This window comes from Sipha flava, unplaced genomic scaffold (assembly GCF_003268045.1).
Source record: "Sipha flava isolate LNK unplaced genomic scaffold, YSA_version1 369_pilon_pilon, whole genome shotgun sequence".
In the NCBI taxonomy this organism is placed as follows: domain Eukaryota; kingdom Metazoa; phylum Arthropoda; class Insecta; order Hemiptera; family Aphididae; genus Sipha; species Sipha flava.
Window position 1 is genome coordinate 327,971 of NW_020273075.1, and position 7,420 is coordinate 335,390.

At 32.8% G+C, this 7,420-nt stretch overlaps 1 non-coding gene across 1 annotated transcript; it reads left to right on the forward strand.

The window, feature by feature from the left end:
• The first annotated feature begins 6,891 nt into the window (after positions 1-6,891).
• Positions 6,892-6,964, forward strand: Trnar-acg. Its single transcript has one exon. It is a non-coding gene; the product is annotated as a tRNA-Arg (tRNA).
• The last annotated feature ends 456 nt before the right edge of the window (positions 6,965-7,420 follow it).

Here is a 7,420-nt window from a genome sequence, read left to right on the forward strand (position 1 = left end):
GGGAAAAGAGAAAAAATAAAATAAAAATATATTATTAATTTTATAATTTTGATTGATTCTGCGTAGAATATAATATATAATATATAGCCTAGTTTGGCTGTTGAACTGCGGACACGATTTAAAATTTAAAACCGTAATCTATCAGATTGTGTATGGGACCGAGTAATTGAATATAAGTTATATTTTAATTTAATGGTTTTTTTTTTTGGGGGGGGGGGCAGTAAAATATTTGCCCCTGGGTGACTTTTATTTAAATTCGGCACTGCCATTGACTGATTTATCGTTGTTATCAGAAATTTCACGCAACTTTTGTTAAAACGAGTCGAAATCAAAAATAAAACATGCAAGCACGTCAACGACAAATCGTGTGTACAATATATACGCAATATGAATTACATTTTCAAGAACGCTCATCGAATAAAATGATCTAAGAGATAAATCCATATAGCTTTTCTAGGTATAGTGAATTTAATGACGATTGATAGTAAACAATGAAAAAACAGAGCTGAACAGTTCATTGTTGAGCAGTTGCTGTGAGTCATTTCTGATGTACTACAATATTTTATTGTTTTCATACGTTACACGAGCGGCGGCATGAAATAAATTGCGAGACGAGAAAAAATATAATACGTACGGTACGGTATGCTGGTACAGGTTACCGATGAAATGTATACGTAAACGTTTCGATGAAAAGGTCGTAAATAAATAAAATAACTGCGGAGACGCTGAGCGATTATTATCGAGACAGAGGTTTTGTGAAAAAATAAAAAATAAAATATACATTGGGCGCAACGAAACGAGTTATTTATTATAAGTATATATATATATTTTTCACCGTAATAGAAAAACGAGACCCGATGTGAGGAATGACGAGCTGCACGTATAGACAATATTCGTTTTCGATAATTACACGAAACGTGTAAACTTGTGAAACGTGGGGAAGGGGAGAGCAAATAATTCGAAAACGAGATTCCCAGAGCGCTTATACGAAACGTTGTCCGATAAATTACAACACGCATCGCAACGAAACTAAATCCTGAACGTGATATAATAGTAAAACACGCACGATGTCATCCGTCGGTGGTGAAAAGGGAAACAAAATCCAACCGAAATGCAAAAGAACGTTGCTCGATGTAATATAATACGAAGGTACCAACATAAGGTACCTATATATATGCGGGTAAGGTCCAAGAAATAATAAAAATGAACAGACCTATATCAGGGTGTGGTGTAGGGGCATATTTAGACTTACTTCTAGAGGGGGGAGCGACACAAATTATTTCTTTAATTCAGGCTCAAAATTTACAAGTAAAATTTTTGGTAATATTTAAATCGGGTGAATCCTTAATATCTTTTTTAATTTTTTTAAACTAATGCCGGATCCGCTTAGAATCGACTTTTTTGTAGTTTTTTTTTAACACCTATCCGTGTTTTGAAAATTATGCTTGTGTTTTATTTGATTTTTCACTAAGTATGAACCCGACTAAAAGCCCAATTCACAGCCACGCGTAATTTGATTTTGTTATAAAATGATCCACATTAAAAAAATTTTAAATATGTAACTCACATGTAATCAATTCCTTAAATATGGATTCAGGGAGAGGGCGATTGCCTCTTCACTCCCCTAAAATATCCCTAAAGTTTGTTTGGTGGTGACCCAATCTCGAGTTCACTAAAACATTATCGTGTACGTTATTTAGGCTGTTTAATATGCTATAATTAACGAATATGTGCTATTAAACGCATACGCTTACAAAAAACAATGGAATACAACACTCAGTGCCGGTCCGGGGGAGGGGGGGCAAGCGATGCGATCGCACTGGGCCCCACAAATTATGTATTACGAATATTACTTTGTCTATAAATAAAAATAATATAGTCCCCGTACGCAAATCGCCACCCGGGTGGTCGTGTGGTTTTCTCAAGAAACGGGTTGTTAACGACAAAAATTATGACTAACAAATTATACATAGCTATGCAGTATTTTACTCGTAAAATTGTTTATCTTCGATGACGGTTCGATTTATAATTATAGTACATATTTAGTTATGAAACAAAATAAATAGATATGGATTTATATAAATAATTAATAAATTAATATGTATATGGGACCCCACAAAACGTTGCACCGAATACCATCGGGCCGGCACTGAAAACATTAGGTAACGTGAATTCATCCCCAAACTGTTTTTTTGATTATTTACATTATACTTTTACAGTTTTAATTTTTGACTGTTTGACGGGTGGAACACGTGTAAAATGATAAGTAAACGATTTATCGGAATTTTCGTTACAAAGTCGTATTTGGAATGAAAAAAAAAAATTTTAAAACGTAAGTATGTACGACATTGTTAATATCCGATCTATTCGCCAAAACCTCGCGCCGAACAGTGCAGACATTTCGTCGAAATCGAAGGACGGTAAATTAAGGGCCATTTTCCGTTGACGGGGTCGAACACTTCCATTCGAAATCCTTATAAGCTATCGGAGGATGAATTGAAAGGAAGACAATAGAAAACAATTTCGTCTCCGATTCCATACGGTTCGTCGATCGTGTGTGATGACGACGCGAGCGATGTACATATAAAAGAATTACATATATATATATATATATATATACCCACGCAGGTACGTCTCGGCTTAGAATAGATGTGTTATTATAAAATATACCATTCAACCGCGACGGCGGCTACCGTCCAACGTTTTTTTTTTTCCTACGTCGCGTCTCCGGCCCCGGTAGGAGATAACGAGTTTCGTAATGGTATACGCGGCCCGACTTCTTTTTCTTCCATTCGCCGCTCGTACACTGTTATTATTATTACTATTATTGTTAAGAGAGTGTAGTACGAGTGGCGGCGTACCAGACGGTTGCCCGTCCCGCAGCAGTGGTGGTTACCGGTTACCGATACTACCGAGTTACACGGGCATGGAGATTACGCGACGACCGGTTGTCGGACGGGTGAGACGAGGGAGGTTATGTGGCTTGCCCCCACTCGTGTCTCACCGCGGATGGCCGTGGCACGACGGGGAAGAGCGTATTGTGTGCTGGCCGGTCTTCGGCGGCGTTGGCGGTGGTGGTGTCGTCGTCATCGTACCGGTCGGGAGAACTGTGCGCACCCCGCATTTCCACCGGTCGAGAGAACTGTGCGCATCTCGCATTTCCGTGACCACAGCCGATCCGTTCTCAAACCCGGCTGTAAAGCATTTGCGCATCATCTGTTTACCTGTGCCAAAATATCGTACTTCATATGCGCATTAACATACTGAACAATAAAAAAGTGTAAAATAATATATAGACACATGGTTTTGTTAAATAAGCATTTACAAATTATTCTATAGTTAAAAATTTAAGATTTAAATAATTTATTATAAATTGGAGGAATATGTACACAGCAGCAAACAGACACTTTTGGTACGACGACGTCCGTTGCCACGGATTTTATAATACCAAAATCTAAGGTGTCCGTAAGTTGTTAAATATGAACTATGATAATAAGTTCGGGCTATCATGTGTAATCATATCGACTTTTAGGCACGTCGAACGACCACTAAGGTTTTTCAGAAATACTTATGGGTACTTTTACCTTTGTGATAAATATTCCTCCGACCATCAGGTAACCGACAAATCGACAATAATTAGTTTGTACATTTATTTATCACACCATTTGAGAAAAATATGTCGTGATACATTGATACATTATGATTTACTTGTTATTGATCAGTTTGCGATTAGTAAAGTGGAAAAGTTAATGAAATATGGTTATTTATCATGACGATGATTTAACACAAAAAAATCACATACTATATTTTTCGTATCACTATATATATATAGCTCTTCGCTCTCAGTTGGGGATTTATAATAAAGGGTTTTAAAGTTAGTTTAAATAATTGGTTCCCAAGCTGGGGGGGAGGGCGTGTACATATTGCTAGGGAAGCGCAAGCAGTTATTATGAAATACAATTTTTATTGATTAATTCCGAATATTGTATATTTTATTTGTTAGTACAAAAATAATGGTGATCGATTTTTTTAAATTTATAGGAGAGGGGGTGCGAGATTTTTGAATGTCTACAAAGAGGACGTAGAATAAAAGAGGTTAGGAACAACTGATATAGATATAGTTCCAAAGTTTGCTTTAATACAAACCAAGTTTGCGTCTAACTGTTGATCATCCTAAATATTTTTTACTTTAAATATAGAAACAGAATAGTCATTCAATTTTATAAGTTCCTTTTGAATGCTTTGTATATGTTTATAATAATAGTTCGTTGCATCTAATAACGTCTCCTAACGAATAATTATAGGTTTAGATAGTAGCATTACTTCAGGAACTTCGTTGTTATAAATTTGGACTCGATCATATGGAATCAAATACATGATTTACTTACTATTAGAACATTAATATAATTAAAATTAAATTTTTAAGTATAAAAAAAAAACGTGAAATTAATGAAGAACATTAATTAGTTAAGGTTAATTTAAAATATTATAAACATAACTATGAATTCTTTAATATTGCTGTCTATGAAAATGTATTAATTAAATTATTTTTAGTTATAGAAATATATATTTAATTTATTTTGTTATAGATACTTAATAAGTCATACTACTCTATAAATGAAAAAAACAATGTTTACTACAAATTAGTATAGTAAATGAAACTTTTTTTATAGTATAAAAAAATTTAAAAAATTATTATTTTTTTTAGGTAATTCAAGAATACAGAAAAACGTATCCAGAATCCTCAAAAAAATCCATGAATTTTTAATTTCCATGAATTGAATGTATATTTTATAAATTTATTGTAGGTATATATTTATGCAAGGCATTTTAATGGTACTCGAATAATTAAAAAATATAATAAAATAACCGTAATAAAATCAATTATACCTCATAAATTAAATAATTTATATTTTGTTATTTTCCTGCGAAAATAATAAAATAATAAATTTACAAGAAATTTTATTATATTTTTTTTTAGACAGTAATTAATGTTATAATAAATGTTCTACAACTTTTTACGAAAGGGTTAATAGTTTTTAAGTTTATCGGAAAAATCATAAAACTACCCTCTTTGATAATTGTTCATCCCTCTTGCGGCACGGGAAGGAGGTAAATCACCATACGATACCATACTCGTAACTGAATTTGCCAAAAATGATTCATTCATAATACTTAAAAAAATGGGAGCCTCCTGCACGAAAAATTTTTTTTTTCTTCTCCAATACGTAGGAGAGTCCATAATAAGGACCACACAAATAAACATTTTTCAAAATTAAAAGATAAAGCAATACCATTCACCCATCCTTGTATCAATCCCAATAGTGGAGTTTCACTCGACTTAGAAGTCTCACCTATTTTCCGTTATATTTAATAGGTTTATTTAAGCCATCATTTTGATCTTGTATTTTTTTTATAAACTTCCACCAATAAGTACCATAAAAACAGGGATGGCGCTAGGGTTTGCGAGGCCTTGGAAAATACACTATTATGAGGCCCTATATTAAAATTATTTTAATCTTTATTATATGAGGGATTATATAAAAAAAATTAATAAGAAGTCTTAAAAAACTTTTGTCGATTTAATAATAATAATAATAATAATAATAAAAATAATATTATGAACACTTGAATATTATATTTGTAAATTGCGTTACAGTATACTTAATATTTGGCCTCTTAGTATTGGATATTACTAAAAACATTATTTTCTTCATTTTTTTGAAGCAAAAGTTTCTAAAAGATTTTGCTATTCAATGTTGTTAGATATTTCTTGTTCAATAGATATAAGTGCAAGGGCTGAAATTTTATCTTGGTTTAATTTATTTCGCAAGTACGTTTCGATTAATTTAAGCTTCAAAAAACTTCTTTTGGCACAAGCTGATATAACTGGTATCGTTAACATGATTCTTAAAGCAATAGTTATGTTAGGAAATGAATCATTCGTTTTTTTTTTTAAATACTAAAAGCTTTAAGTGGAGTTGTATTGTCACCAATCATCATATGAAGAATAAGTAGTTCTGAATATAAGTCAAGACCTTCCAAATCATTTAGATCACCATCGGATAATACTAAATGTAAATCTTTACAATATTTTTGTAGCTCATTCTCTTTCATAGTTTTTACTTTACCTATTTGATACAAAAATCCAAAGTTATTCGAATATGATTCTAACTATTCAAAACGTTTATTAATATATTATATTGATTGATTAACAACAACTAGAAAATAATCAATATGAAAACGATCTTCCTCATTTAAAATTGGTTCATCGTTATGTTCATAACTAAACATTTTTTTTCTTTCTTATACGAAAAATAGCCGGGATATCTATTTCTGAAGCCAATTTATTTGCTACATTTTTTGTATTACAAATTTACTTTTAAATGTCTTTATTGGAGTCAAACGCGAAGCCCTGGATAAATGTCCCACATCTCCTACCCTAGCGCTGTCCCTGCATAGAAGAAGTACGTTTCTTTTAAAAATATAAAATTATTTTGGTTGATAATACCAATACATCTCGTAATATTATAGAAAGCCATTTTAAAAACTTCAGTTCCCAGGAATCAACAAATTCAAATAATTCATTATTGATTAAAATGATATTGATTATGCTCTGGACGTTTATTTTTCTAATATTCAAATTATATTGCTATCATTAAATTAAATTGCTGCACAACAAGAGACCGCTCCGTGAAATTCCATATATGTAAACACTGAAATGGAGTTTAGGAAATATTTTTTTTCGCAATAAATTTAAAAATGCGCGCTAAAAACACACGACTTTCCTTATCACGAATTCACAACCGTCGTGTAACCTAAAAGTATATGCAAACCAATGATACCGAGTATACGTTTAAGTCTTGACGTTTTGCCACGTCTACACATGGCGGCCTTGTGGCGCAACGGATAACGCGTCTGACTACGGATCAGAAGATTCCAGGTTCGAATCCTGGCAAGGTCGAGTAAAATTTTTTACCCTTTTTTTCCCTCTTTTTTAATTCTATCCAACTCATGTCGGCAAACATCTTCTAATCATTGGAAATCGCAACGCATTCTTAACCCACGTTTGCGGCATTTTTGTAACCCATAATGAAGCTCCGCCCTGCAACAATATATGTTGAAAACCTACACCTGTAAAACGCCGTTTACGATAATTTGATATTTTTACAATTTTGGCTTAGAAAAACTCGATATTTGTTATAACATTCATTACATGCCAACGAATAATGTGTACCGCGACAAATGAAATAATGAAAGCGATTGCTATTTAAAATTAAATATAAATCGAACCAAGGCCGAATTATGGGGATGGCCAGAGGGAGCCATGATCCTGGGCCCTCAACGGATATCAAACAATAGTGGGCCTCTGGCGGATAGTTAGTTTTTTCGTTTTTTTAACTCTTTTTTAGCTCGTATA